The sequence below is a fragment of the Oxyura jamaicensis genome, chromosome 6 (assembly GCF_011077185.1).
Source record: "Oxyura jamaicensis isolate SHBP4307 breed ruddy duck chromosome 6, BPBGC_Ojam_1.0, whole genome shotgun sequence".
NCBI lineage: Eukaryota > Metazoa > Chordata > Aves > Anseriformes > Anatidae > Oxyura > Oxyura jamaicensis.
In genome coordinates, this window is record NC_048898.1 from 16,066,498 (window position 1) to 16,081,249 (window position 14,752).

General features: G+C 40.6%; 1 long non-coding RNA gene across 1 annotated transcript in view; it reads left to right on the plus strand.

Moving 5' to 3' along the window:
• Positions 1-6,280: 6,280 nt before the first annotated feature.
• LOC118169332 overlaps positions 6,281-14,752 on the plus strand; it is a 41,345-nt gene continuing 32,873 nt past the window's right edge. Inside the window, exon 1 of the long non-coding RNA XR_004752025.1 lies at positions 6,281-6,532. This is a non-coding gene — a long non-coding RNA (uncharacterized LOC118169332). The remainder of the gene's footprint in view (positions 6,533-14,752) is intronic.

Sequence of the window (14,752 nt, forward strand, 5' to 3'; positions counted from 1 at the left end):
TTCCAGTTCATTTATGCATTCTTTCTCATTCTGCGCATGCCTGCAACTATGGCTTCAAATATCTGTTGTCTGTACAGCTCAAAAAAAAAAAAAAGTCTATAAATTATCTACTTTCGTAGGAAGGGTTTTGTTTGTTTCTATGTTGTTGGTTTCCTTTATGTTTATATTTTAACAATTGAATAAGTGATTAGAAAAAGAAGAACTACACTAAAGACTAGTTTTGGAAGTAGCACAGCATCTCTCCAGCAAATGGAAGTCTAGAACATTGGACAAGGAAACAGAAGCTCTCAGAGAAGTAGAGGTTAGACATACGTTATGCCCACTGGAACTGAGTCAGCTTCAGAGATACCTAACGTGTAGGAAAAACTACGCTTAGGGGCATGGATGGAAATATTGGTCATTTGAATTTAACCTGGAGTCTGTCGCAGCACCACCTTGCTTTGCAGGAGAATTATGGAGATAATTTTTTTAGTTTGTTAGAAGCTCAGATATTCTGTCCTGGGAGGTGTATGAGTACTCTAGATAAATAAAGGGAGTGAAAAAAGTTTCTCTGCAGCATTTCTTCTTTAAAGCACTTTGGAGACTGGCAGTCTGCAACCTTTCAGCAGTGTTTAAATTCAGTCTCTTGAAAAGAAAAGCATCTTGCTCTCTATGGTAGTTTGCTGTTTCTCAGTTTGAAACCAACCCCCAGAGGGTTTCTTAAACAGCTGACCATTAAACACAGTAAAGAACAAAGATCAATTGAAAACACATTTAGATGCAGCTTCCTGGCCTGCTTTTAATTTATTTGAATCAGCACTGGGAATTATTACCATGGCTATTTTGGCCCTTTATTTGTTCCATAGTTTTTCATAAAAACAATCAACTTCAGGGATGCCCAACCGCTTTCTGGATTTATTTATTTTTAATATATATAAATATATATTTAATCTCTTCCAAGTATTCCCAAAGTTATCAAAGGATTATATTTTTAATGCAGAAAACATGTTAAATAGAAACATGTTACTGGAAACAGAACTATGCTTATGAGCCTAGAGGGACTTTGCAAGAAATTTGTTTTGCAAACAGAATTTGGGTTGTGGGACCTTAAACGTTCAGTAGCCTCTTGAGTCTGGGATCTGGATAATCATTTGCTCACCTGGAGCTCTACAGGCACAAAAGGATATATGGCTCCAAAGGGTTTCAGTACAGATGGAAATAGTCAGTGGTTTGGCTGAGTGTACTTGTGCCTTTAGGGGGCAGGCAGGGAATCCTTAATGTAGCTTGTATCAGCCTCTGGGCATGGAAACCCCTGAAGCATGTGCAGTTCGGTCCACGGCTGTTCTGAGACCTGAACTCCTGCTGTTTAAGGTGCCACACTACAGTATTGCCACCTGTGGGGCCAAACACATGGCTTTGTTGCGAGTCTTGCAATATTTGCTGGATTTTGTTTCTGGGGCTTGTTTCTTTTCTTTTTTTATTTCTATTTTTTTTCTTTTTTTCTTTTTAAAAGGCTATAGGGATCCTAAAGTAAGTGATAATATTAGCTTTTAGATTTATTATGTCTGTAATTCTCACTATTGCAAAGAAAACTATGGACATTGGATCAAATAAGTATTGCTTTGTCAATATGCAAAAACTTTCACACGTTTCTTCAGATTTTAAAACCCCTTTCACAATTCTGGGGAGTTTTAGTTAGGGTATTTGAATGTGGAAAGCTGATGGCAATATAGCATCACTGTATCACTGTCAAGAAGAAAAAAACAATTCACACACCAACATAGATATGCAGTTAGACCAATGCATGGCAAATCCAGTGGAAGTGCAAGAAGCCCTAAGGCCGTGTCAGCAGAGCAGCCCCTTTGGATTAAAACACTTCTCAGCAGGGCCATTTAATTTCTGTGCTCAGGCAGCTCTTATGTACAGTGCCCAGGCTAACTTGCTCAGATAGCACAGCTGTCAAGTGTTCAGTCATGCACCAACTACAGTGAGTCTGGGGGCAGTGGGCAAAAAGGTCGTGTATGGAACATACTTCTTCATGTCTGTGGGAGCCGTGTACTTTTTTACAGGCACACTAAGGCTCACAGAAATATGTATGTTGTTGGTTAAGAACGGCAGAGCTGCTGATGGTTGGCCACAGCACGTTAGCGAAGTTTTACCTTGGTGTGCCTGTTAGCCCTGGGTGACTGGGAATCCCAGAACGAAGCTCTTCAGATCTGGTGGGACTGCACGCTAGTCAGAGGTTTGCAGAAGCCTTTCTTACCCTGAAATGCTTCTCTTTTTTGCCTTTTCCTTCAAGTATGACTGCCTGCGTGGATAGTGACTTGTAGCACAGTCCAATTTGTAACAGGGTTTACTTAAGGTAGTGTTCAGTGTTTATCATCTTTGTGCAGAACAGAAACCAGAATTATGTTTCCTGTGCAATAGTAGGCCTTTCCTAAAACTTAACTCTGACATTGGGTTCGTAGCAGTACTGATTTGAGTGATTTAATTGTTGTTCAATGCATTTGTTTTGTCAGCTGAAGGCAAATTACAAGACACATGCTATGCAAACGCAACATGGCACTTAATTGTTTTAGGTCACCGCAGGGGGAAATCGTCTGGGTTTTGGGTAGGACTTTTGAAAAGTCCCAAGACTGCTCTGTTTAGGGAGAAATATACTGTCCTTTAATCAAATGTGAACCAGGGCTTCCAGGGATTGTAATAATGTCTCAAGTTGAATTTGGCTCTTTTGCAGCCCATCAAAAGAAGTCGTCTTTGACAAAAACAATATTTTAAATATCTGCTCACAAGCTCTGGAGCCAAAAGGTTGCTATTTCATTTGGCTAAATACCTTCCCAGGAACACAGCAGAGCTGAAGCTGAGCCAAAATAAGCCCTAGCAGATGCTTAGCCTAGAGAGCACTAGACTGAACAGCTAAAATTGTTGAAAGATTGGGAAGGACAGCCGGCTAGTTCTGCTCCTGATTTACTGTGTGGGCAAGCTGCATCCCTTCTGTCCCAGTGCTCTGCCAGCTACAGCACCTCTCTTGTCTGCTTGCCACCTCACTTCAGCTTCTAGGGCTTAACTCAGTTCTTTCTGTAGTCAACAACAGACCTTCTTCTGTTCGTGACAGCCGAGGAGTCCAATGTCGTCCTTTCCTAATGGACTGTTTAGCTTGAATAGTGGGAACTCTTTGCATCAAGAGGTTCTGCTGTGGTTTTCTGTTCCAGCTTTTCATAACACATCTAATACTGGAGCTTGCAATAATAATAATAATAATCAGATGAGATTCAAGAATTGTGAAAGCTATGCTACTTTGATAATCTAGATTGATCTCATTGCCTACACAGCTCTCCTTTCCTTCCCATTTTCTGGTTCTGGCCTTGTCAGTCCTCATAGGATGCTGTCCTTGTGCTTAGATCTGGTGAGAAAGCCACTAACTTTCTTGGTGTTTTTCCTTAGTGCAACGTAGGGGTTTGGGACTCTGAGGCAAGGACAGAGCAGGACTGTGGTGGCCAGCAACTGGATTGGTTTGGGTTGTTGTGGAAATACAGCCTGATCGTGCTATTCTAGGACAGTTTATCTGAAACTGCAGCTTAAGGACTTGGTCATTTACCTGGCAGTGAGAAGAGGTGAGGACAACCAAGCTGAACAGCTTTTCTGGGGCACAGAGATGCTTGATCAATAACCAGAACTGTTCAGTCTGGAAGCACAGATCTCACCAGGATCTAAGCAGCTAATCGCTGCTCTTCTGGAAACAGGCAGTCACTCTAGATAGCTTTGTTTGAGTAAGAAATAGCAAGTGTCAGCGCTCAAGGCAAAAGCTAAATATATGTTGTGCTTTGTGCTGCAACAGAGGCTTGGACAGATTCTTATCTCGCTGACTTTGGGGTATGCTGGAAGAGGTCTTTCTGGTGTAACTGATACCAGGGTGTCTTGTGAAATTAACATTTTCTGTAGCTTGAAGGGGAGAGGAGTGGTGTAGAAGAAGGGCAAGTGGCAAGGATACCAACCCTGTTCAAAAATACCTAAATTCAAAGAAGCAGGTGGTTTTTTGTATGTGTGGCTCTATTTATTTAGACTAGCTTTGACACTGGGTTTCTTCCTCAGCCAAAATTCAGAAGGAGCTTTGCCTTAACTTCTCCTGTGAAGCCTGTGCCCATGGAAATTGTACAATGTGATTAATGCTCCTTTATATAAACTCCAGCATGTCCAAATCTAAGGTAATCTTCTTCCGTAACTGTAACTCCAGGATCACAGAGGAGAATAGTGGTGAGAGAAAAACATGGATTGCTTCAAAATGGGAGTCATTTGCACTTAAAAATAGACAGTGTATGTTTTGTCAGAAGCATGCTGTGCTCTGACATTGTACAACCAAAAAGAGATCAGTGGCCACACAGTAGTACTCATGGTGAACAGGAGGTGTCCTTCAGAAGGTGTTGGCCCACAGTGTGTCCAGCAGCTTTTGTTGGACAAAGGGGGGCCCAAAGGCACTGAGCTGGGGTTATTGCAACCAGAGTAAATTATTATCCTGATAGTACTCTAATGAGGTGGCATAAGCAGGCAAAGTTTTGAGAAGTGCACTGAAAAGCTCAGCTTGGCTAAGAGCATCTGACTCTCCTAGAAATCTGAACTAAGTATGTAGCAGTGCTGGGTTACCAAGAGTGCATATGAGGAAAGAGCCCTGCCAGAAAACTCTTGTTCCCAGTGTTTCCTAGTGGTCAATTTGGACACATCTTGAACAAGATTGCTGCACTGCAGACTGCTTGGTTTGTATGGCTTGGCTAGGGCTGCTATTGGGGGACATTTGAACTTTGATTGGCTCAGCAGTCCAGATCTTGGTAGAATTCTTCTATTGAATTCTGTTGAATTCTTCTGGGAGAAGAGACTTTCTCTGTCCTATATTTAAAAAACCTTAGTGGTTTGTGGTAAAAACTGGAGTATGGGCTTCAGCTTCAAGTTAATGAAAGCATAGCAACATGTCAGAGGGTGCAGGAATTGACAGACTATTATATACTAAGAATTGTTCAGTTCCCGTGAAAGTGGGAACAAACCTCTGATACCTGATATTAAAGAACTCCTACAAGTTTGGCTAAGGCTTTTCATTTAACAGTGCTGTGTCTAATACATATGTTAGCCATTCAGGTTCCACCTAGCAGAAGCTAGATGTGGTTGCTTTGGGGGTAACTACAAGGAACTTTATCTTCAGAGAGGGACTAAGCATAATCTGAAACCAGCTGTCTCTCAGGGTAGACAAAGTCACAACAAGAAAGAAATGCTGCTCATTTGATAAAAAAATACCATGAAAAAAAAAAAAAAAAAAAAGATGGCTCAAGGAGCAGGCATGTTATTCTCTGTAATGGGATGCACATGTTTTTCCTCCAGTTCCTCTCTGACCTTGTGCAATAATTTCAATTCAAAAAAAACCTAAATTGCTGAGATTAACTTCTTTGGTGGGTTTCGGGGGGTTTTGAGTGCTACCATTAAAAAGACATTTGCAATGCTCCAAGCACTTACTGCTGCTGTACAAAGCCAGAGTACAAGCAGCATTTAATCTTGAGCATTGTTAACTTGCAGTGTTTCTGGCACATAGGAAATCTTAGCTCACACCTATACAAGTTCAGAATAGAATCACTGCTTGCAGCAACGTGAAAATCAGAAGATTTTACATTCCCCCTTGGAAATGGCAGCTGCTGATTGAAGTCACCTGTTTGCTTCTTACACAATGAGGTGCTGAGCACCACAGAACAGCTGAACAGAATAGGGATGACTCCAGCTCTACCAGTATGTCACTGATGTGATCTTTCTTGAAGATGTGCTTGGGTTTCTCAGTTTTCTTGGACCTGAGATTGGCTCACAGTTTAGCACAGATAAATGCACTGGCAACTAGAAAGGAAATGGATGCAATGATACCTCTTACTTAGGACCTTATACCAGGGATCTGTGATCCTGTTCTACTCCTTTTTGTTGTTGTTGTGTGGGTTGGAAGTGAGAAGGGTAAGCACACAGATGAATTAAGAAACATAACGGCTGCTTTGCTCTTGCAGCTCCTAGCAAATTAGGATATGCTTCTGAAAGTCTAGTATGACACAGATGAGACCAATTTGTTCCTCAGTTAAAGAATATAAATAACAAATGTGCTTGTAAGCATTTTTTTTTCTGATCACGTTTATGCAATTTATCAAATCTATGTGATTTACAATCCTCTGGTAAGTGGAGGACAACATGTTTTAGGGTAGTGAAGTCCTTAGTGCTCTGGCAGCTGATTTTGATCCAGCTAATAACAGAATTTCAACTGCTCTTGATTGATCCAAGACTTTCCCCATGTATGACAACGAGCTGCACTTGAAAGTCTCCAAAACATTACTTCTGAAGTATTCTGTTTCCAGATAAACCTTTTTTTAAAAGCTGGACTTACTCTTCTGAGTCTTCTAAAGCATTGGTCAGGCTTCTGAACGTGTTCTTTGAGCACTATGTTAGTGAGAAAGGTTCAAGTGTTTTCTATAGAAAATAGTGAGCTTGTTTCTATTAAAAGCTGTCATACCTCCACCTGCCTCAATATGACATCAGGGTAAGTCAGCTGATGGCACAGCACTGGATAAAAAAACTGTTTCTTACTTAGGATGAATTGGAAGTGTGGTTATTTTGTTTGCTTGTTTGTTTTAAATGGCATTGTTAGTGTTGCATCCTCTGTTTTAGCTGAAGTTTCCTATGCTTGGTTTTGCTGATGGATTTAGTGGCATTGCTGTCCTACAGGGATAAATTAAAGTTTACCTCCCTTTATGGTGTAAGGAGGTATCCTCATGTGGTGGGACTTTAGGTCAATGTTGAGTTGTATCGGGAGAAAAAGAAGGTTGTATATCAGCTCTCCTACTGCCTGTCCATATGACTGAGTCTGACTAGCTGAAAGTTGATGGCGTTGTATTGCGGTTGTTCTCAGCACTTCATATGGGAAAGTGACCTTCTTTGTTGGGATTCCTTGCCTCTGACAGCTGTAAACACACAGCAAGTAAATAGGAACTGCCACATTTAGTCAGTTTGGGTTTCTAGGCCAGTACCTTTGTCTCCATTAATACATGCAATTCCTTCTAGGCCGGTGCAAGGGTTGGGAAGATACTTTGCGCCACGAAGGTGTCTTCCTGAAGGAACAAAAAAATGTTAGATGAAGTACCAAAACTAATATGAAATAACAAGTTCCTGAGTATGCCATCTGTTCCTTTTTCAAATAAAGGGATGTGGCTTAAGGACTGACTCCATGAGCATCTGAAGAATTGACAGATCCACCCTCAACCCAAACATCTCTGGGTGGTTCTTCTGTGCTCGGAGGGAGGGAACCAATTCCAGGAGAACACTCCCCGGAGTGTTATGCAACCTGAGCATGCAGGCATTTGAAGCATTTCCCATAGGTGATCTTGATGTTTTCACTCCCTAAAGAGACCAGCCTTAGCCTCCACTTTGATGAACTTTGGCTGCCTTCCTGCTGTTTTGGGAGGTCAAGGGAGTGGCATTTAATCACTTCTGTAAAACCCTGTTTAACACCATGGTGTGTGGCACTGTTGAGATCCCACAAGTAGGGATACTTGTACCAGATAGCAGTAAGGCAGAGCTGGCAAACAATAGTGAGCCAGAGGAGCTGGGAGTTTTGGTCTGCAGTGTATAGAGAACTTTATAAGGTGTGCTTTCTGTGTGCAAGACTATGTTGTTTACTGACACATAGATTTGATTTTTAGGACAGATCTCTGAAGTATCATCAGATGTTTGAGACCACCAGTCAGCACAGTGGTCCTCAGTTTTATTGAGAGGGCAACAAAGATCAATACAGGAGGGCATTTACAGTGGAGAACACACAAGTGATAGTAGGAAGATGGGATTTTGCATCGACTCAGTATATTCAATACCATTGATACGAAGATGTGTACCGTAGTTTTGCTTTCTAGCAGGCCGTCTGCCCTCTTAAGATGGAGAAGGATCCAAGTGTTTCCTGGAGAGCTGGGGGCTAGGAACGAGCCAGGAATTGGATGAAATGTGTCCAGTCTGATGGATAAGTGTTGGAGTGGGGGAGATGAGAATGTTAAAACATCAAATCTGAAGCATTCTGGGGATTGTCTGAAAATTTTCTGAATATTTCAGGTGAGAAAGGCTCTAGTGGGAGGCCAAAGCAAAAGGGCAAGAGAAGAGATGAAAGAACTTGTAACTAATATTACGTATGTCTCTGACTGGATGAACAGCAAGATCCAGTTTCATTGCTATTGGGAATCTTTCAACTGCAAGAAAAAGAATCTGTGAAGAAGGAAGCACATAAAGCTGTAAGATGGTGGCGTGCTAAAATCCTTGCAACAGCTAAGAAATAGGAAGTTGGTCTTAACATCGCTACTTGCTAATTCCTCTATTCAATTCTTGCTGCTCCTTGGAAAATTCTGCCTCTATAAATCAACTTCTTTATTCAGGAAAGAACTGTGTTTACAGTTCTGCAAGGAATTACCATGGGTTTCCTGCAGGCTTGTAAACCAGCCATTTATTTCCTTTAGTCGTAATCTTATGCTTGCAAGAAAAAGGGTTTGGAGACTTGAAATTAGGCTGAATTGTCTTCCCATTCCTTCAAAGCATGGTTGCAGGAGCTGTCTCTGATGCTTGTTATTAGCTAACCATGTTACCCTCAATTCTGTTTGGTTTGTCAGCTCTAGATGGGCTGCTCTTTCCCAGTTACTGTTGGACTGGAGATGGTAAGGGTCTGGCAAAATCACTTAAACAATTGTATTGGTTTAAATACCTCGATCTAACCACAAACTTCTTTTGATCATCTTGTAACCACAGGTCTGTATTTCCTATCTTCCCATCATATGCATAATTATAAGCTCTTTTGGATAGTGACTTTTCAGCTCCTAAGGCTTTGAGGGCCACTCATGACCCTTAAGCACAGTATCAATGCTGTCACCAATAAAATTAATCCAAGTCATTGGCCACTGGCTCATTTTTCAAGCCACGGAGCACAGTCAGAGCTGGTACTTGCAGGGAGCATATCCTAACTGAGCTCTTGGTGTAATGCAAAGCACTATTTCTTGCTATTCTTGATATCAGCTAAATACTGTTATGGTGTGGTTTGTTTGGTGTTGGTTGGTTGGTTGTTTTTCGAGTCAATAGTATTTTGAAGGGTGTTTATTGTGTGTTTCATCACAGAGTACTCTGTTGCGTTAGCAAGTCAAAAAACTAGCTCAAGTTAACTGTTCTCGAAATGCAATTTCTACTGGTATGAGCTAAAACTCTTCCGAAAATAACTGAGGGTTACATGGAATATAGAGTTCCATATACAGTTCTGTTTTGACATTAAGTATATCTGGCATTATATGTTCATCTAAAAGATAACTGATACAATTAAAGTAGCTCAACACCATCTCCAGCTGAGAGGAAAAAAATTAAAAAAAATAAAAAATATATACATTATAGCTCTCAGGCAGTTTGGATTTGTGTCTTCTGGAATATTTTTAGTTGTTTTTTTTTTTTTTTTTTAAGTTGGAGACCAGTTTGGAATTTTGGATCCTGTTTAAGTTTAAAATATGACTGAAAGGGCAAATCTGGCATGTAGGTTCTCTGTGTCTGCTGGTTCAGAATTTATTCATAAGAGTTCTTCTGAGAATCAACTCAGTAGCATTTTTGGAAAAACAATCTGATATTAATAGAATATTATACAATGAAACTATACACGGCTGATTCTGTACCTGACCCCTCTATGCACAGATTTTTTTTTGGCAATTGTCTGTGTGCTGAAATAACTGCTTGGAGAGGAAATTGGATAAATGTTTTCTGTCATGATACCTGTCCGAAAAGGGTCTGAGTCACTTATAGGGTGATATGGGACGCCTTCCTTATAAATAGCAGTAGTTGCTGCAAAGCTGGTTGGGCATACTGACAGGAGCTATGCAGTTAGGTGTGTTCTGCTGAGCACAAAATTCTTCAGAAAATCAAGGCAATTACCGTAGAATGGAAAACTACTAAATAAGTGCACCATAGAAGACATGAGGGTATAAACTTAGTATCTAGTCCTTCTTTTCATTCCTCATTTAATTTCCCCTTAGGGTGAGTACCAGTAAAGTTCAGTCATGAACTTTAGTTCAAGTCATGAGCCCTAAATTTGTCAAAAGTACTTGAATAGAATATTCAATCAGTAAATATAGGTGACCTGAAAGACAGAGAAGATGGTTTGTGATGGGCATGTGAAAGGTCATATTGTTTAACCCTGCAATGGAGTTTGTGGTATTTGGGGTTGACCTTTCTCTTTTGGCAATGGAGAATATTTTCCAAAATAGGCACAAGCCAGGAAATTCCTACCCAAGAGCTCTCTGAGTTGAGTCCGTTCCTAGCAAGGACTCAGATTTAAAGCATCCAGTTTTGAGCTGTCTTGAGATGCAACTTCTTATTCTTTTCAGATAAGGAGTGGGGTTATTCTCTTGTAGTGAATTAAACAGCTGAAGTGAATTCTTATTCATATGTATATATATATATTTTTCCCTGGAGTTCTGAAGTTTATTTTTAAGTTGAGGAATTGTATCATTCATCCCCAATCACTTTCTCATTTCTGCCCTTCGCCACCACCACCCACCAGCTCCCAAATGTCCAGATATTATTTTAATCATAATTTACCTAAAACCTATCTAGCTATGACCTTAGAAAACTGTTAGTACAACTGATTACAGTGCCAAACTCTGTAATAATTCTTTCTCCCTTCCCAGTTAAGATTTAAATAGGCAGTGCAGTGGCAATGGGGAACATCTTGCGTGCTTGACAAATACAGAATGGCATTTTGGTATGTTGGCTTACAGCAGGGCCAGGAGTTAACCTGGTTGGAATAACAGACAACCAGCAGTGTCAGAGATCCCCTTGATAACAATATGTTTCTGATGAAGATCATAAGGTTTTGCTGATATGATACGTGTTTGTTTGTTTGTTTGTTTGTTTTTTGGGGGGGGGGGAACGACACCATAATGATATGGCCCAATAGGCTGTTTGCTGCTTCCTACCACATGGAAGACTTGCATGCAGACTGCTTCTGTGAGATAACATACAAGCAGAAAGAAGATGGTTTTCTTGTTTTACTCACCTTTTAAAAGCATCCATCAGAAAACAAGGAAAGCTTTCTGCTGGTAGAAGAAATCAGAAGACAACAGATAGCAGAACTCTCCCCTGTTAGCCAAGCTCAGTCTGTTTCTGGCTTTTCCCTGCATGTTTAGTCCTTGTCCCGTTCTCTTTTGCCTCACAGCTGTGGGACATGTAGGTAGGTAGTATTAAATGATGGCAATGATACTCACCTGCTTGTCAGAAAAAAAATTAATCTTGTATGTGGGCTCCTAACAGATGTAAATGGGGAATGTCTGGCTTAGTTGATATAATTACTGTTTGTTGTATAAACTCTGAAAACTGCTTATTGTTAGAGAAGTGGTGGGTGTAGCAATTATCCTCAAACAGGCCCTGTTAATTAAACAACAAAGATTTTGCCCAAAAAGGCAGTTAACAAACCAATAAAAATGAGCAAGTTTGAAGTTACAGGATCACCTCACCATTTACAGCAACTATTTCTTAGCAGCAGAAGGTGGTGCAAGTGTCACTCTGTCACTCACGTTATGCAACAGACATCATAGAAAACTGCCCAGGCTCAGTGGGACCTGAAGACGTGGGTTCCTCAGGTGGCCACTTCTCTGCTGTTTGCTTCTGTGTCAGAAACTGGTTTGTTTGGTAGCACAGTGCTTTACAGGGCACAAAGCCAGAGGGTTCTCTGCTGCTTCCTGGAAGCCTGATAGCCTGGGCTACTGACTCTATAGAGTTTGGTTCCTTCTTTTCTATGCAGACTTCCAAACCATTTGTTCATTTGCATTCTGCCAGAAGATACATTCCTCCAGGCAGTTGAGACAATACTCTGCAATGCATAGTGCCAATGCAGAGAATGAGAGACTGCAGCTTCTCGTGAGCTGCTTTGGAAGAAGTCGTGCATGCGTGTTGGAGAATTTTAACATTTTTACACAAATGGATAGGGAAAGGCTTTTGTAGAAGACTTCAGGATGCATCACAGCAAACTCACATCACATTGTGATTGCACTAAGTCATCATCTGATGTTTTAAGGTCTTCCTGGAAGACTGTTTCAGTGGTTTGTGTGTACTACCTGAAAGGAGTTCAAAGCCAGCCTTGCACATCTGAAACACATCTGAACTACCCTTCTGCAGGCCCAATGTGAAGGAGAAGGTTGTTTAGTGTAGTTGGAAGTCTCATGAGTTAAGAAGGATCTTGAGTTGCCCAAGTTCACAGCATGAGTGCAAAACATATTTGAGAAGTAGTTTAAGTGGTAATTGGTTCTTGTTCTTTCTTATGATTTCCTTTATCTTTAAGCTTTCCCTTATAAGCATTATTGCAAGGCAAAAACTGGAAAAGGAATGAGAAGAAAACACAGAAACAAAGGCTAAGCATTGAAGGCTGAAGAGCATTGCCATGCTAATTTCTATTCTTGCATAACATAGTCTGAAATGCTGGGAGCTGCTGTGTTTTTTGTGCTCTGTTTTTTTTCAGTGTTGCACCTTGCATAACATTATACATAACACGCAAATGCATAACGTTGTTCATATGCTGCAGTTTAAGGAAACTCCCATAGAATCGTGACTCTACTTAAGAGCACAGGAATCTGACAAGTTGCTTTTGGCCCCCCCCCCCCCCCCCCGTTTAACACTTCCCATAAACGTGTTTAATTCTGTTAGGAAACCTCATGCCACCTTTCCCTTTTCAGATGGAAGAAGTAGCTGGAACTGTGAACACTTGAACTAGTTACTGGTATTCAAAATCATCTCCCTTTCCCAGAAACAATACTTGCAAACTTGTCATGCAGCAGGAACTCCAGCTTGTTGTGATGGTAAAGTTGCCTGGTTCCTCTGTAACAGAGATGACCACAGAGAGTTCCATGGTTTCTACTGTTAGCAGGCTCTCAAGTATTTTTCGCAGATTGAGGAGATACTCTGCAGAGCCCTGAACTCCTGGATTTCTTTTTCATTCAAGGATCAAATGCTTGTAGCTGTATGCAGAGAAGGAGATTGACAGGGAGAGAAAGGGCAATGTCAGACGAAAATATTTGTCGTGATTTAAATGTCAAAAAATATGTCAAGACTAAGTACTCCATTTAACCTACTGCCCATTTAAAGTGATCAATGTCATTATTTTTCCAAAGCAATTGACCAGGTGGTTACAGCATCGTCTTGCTAAGTTTGCTAGCAACTACAGAATATCGCAGTATAAAGCACAAATTAGTGCTCGGCACAACAAAATTGATCTGCAAATTGTACGTATTTATGAGGAATCATTCTCCCCACCCACCCTAAGTTCTGGAACATTTTTTCCAGTTCTGCAGTGTGATATAAGTCCTTGCTTTTTGGTATTTAAATGGCTGATGCTGCATGCAAAATCTGAGCACAGAAATGTTGCTTTTGGAACGATATTGTAGCTGAAATTGGAGAGTCACTGAACTGAAAAAGCCAGAGCAGACAAGGAAGGAACAAAACTGCTCAACCTTGGATTGGTTAGTGGAGTTTCCACTCTGTGAAAATAGAGCTGTCCCAGAAACTACTGTTCTGAACAGACTTCACAATGGGTCCCTACAGCTATAAACAGGCCTGCGTGAAAAGCCCTGTATTTTAAGAAATATCTCTTATTCATATGCTAAATGAATGACTTAGCTGTTCAGTAGCTTGAACCTGTGCAGAAAAACATTAAGAAACATAGCTACTGAAAACAGTCTCCTCTTAGTGTGGATTTCAGCCTGAAAAAGTCTCATGTGTGATCTTAAAACTAATCATACCGATTTAAAGTGTTCCTCTTATGTTGTCTAACATAAATCATGGATGTCTTTGAGGCTTCTCTGTCAAAATTAAAGGTCAGGGTAGTATGTTTTGTACTTGTGACCCAGATAAGGAAACGGCATACCACGTACAAACTTCTGAAGAGGCTCTTCAATGAATATGTAAACAGCAGGTAGACACTGATATGTCATAAATCTCCCAGCTGATACTATGGCTGGGGCAGGGCTTGTTGGAGGCATTGCTTTGCAATAACTTCTCTGACTGGGCCAGAGTTTCAAGAGATTGACTTGAAATCTTTTGTCTGGGTCCAGAGGCTGTCAATGGGAAAACTTTACCTCCGGGGGACTGGCTGGTACCAAGCCAACATGGTACCTGAGGAAAAGATGTGGGGTGAAGTGGTAAAACATGAAAATGAAATTGCTTTCTCCAAAGTCTGAGCTGAGCTGAGAGTCAGATTCTGAGGACACTCAGACTTTACAGAAGTTTTGGAATGATGACATTACTGAATGTTTACTAACCCAAATGATGGAGCCTCTCTGGTGGCACTTGACTGTGATCTCAAATTATAATTCACTTCACAAGCTTTAAATGTCTGGAAATGATGTGTGTGATGTCTATATTGTCTCTTCTCCCCCACACCCATGGGGATCTCTAAACCCTGTAGCTGAAGGGACTTTGAGTGTTTTCCACTAGATAGAAATATTCTTGTGCATTGGATAACTGCTCTCTACTTGCAGCTAAGCTCTTTAAGGATTACTAAAATGACGGGCAAACTGTAATTATGCTACAAATACTAATTATTGGAAAAAATATGAAATTCTAATTTTAAGACTGCTAAATATTCAAAGCTGCTAAATATTGTTGTTGGGTTTGCTTTTTTCTCCCCAAGACTAAGCTTCAAATTAACTTCACTTTTAATTTAAGCAGCTTTATGAAACTGATTACATTATTTTGAAATTCA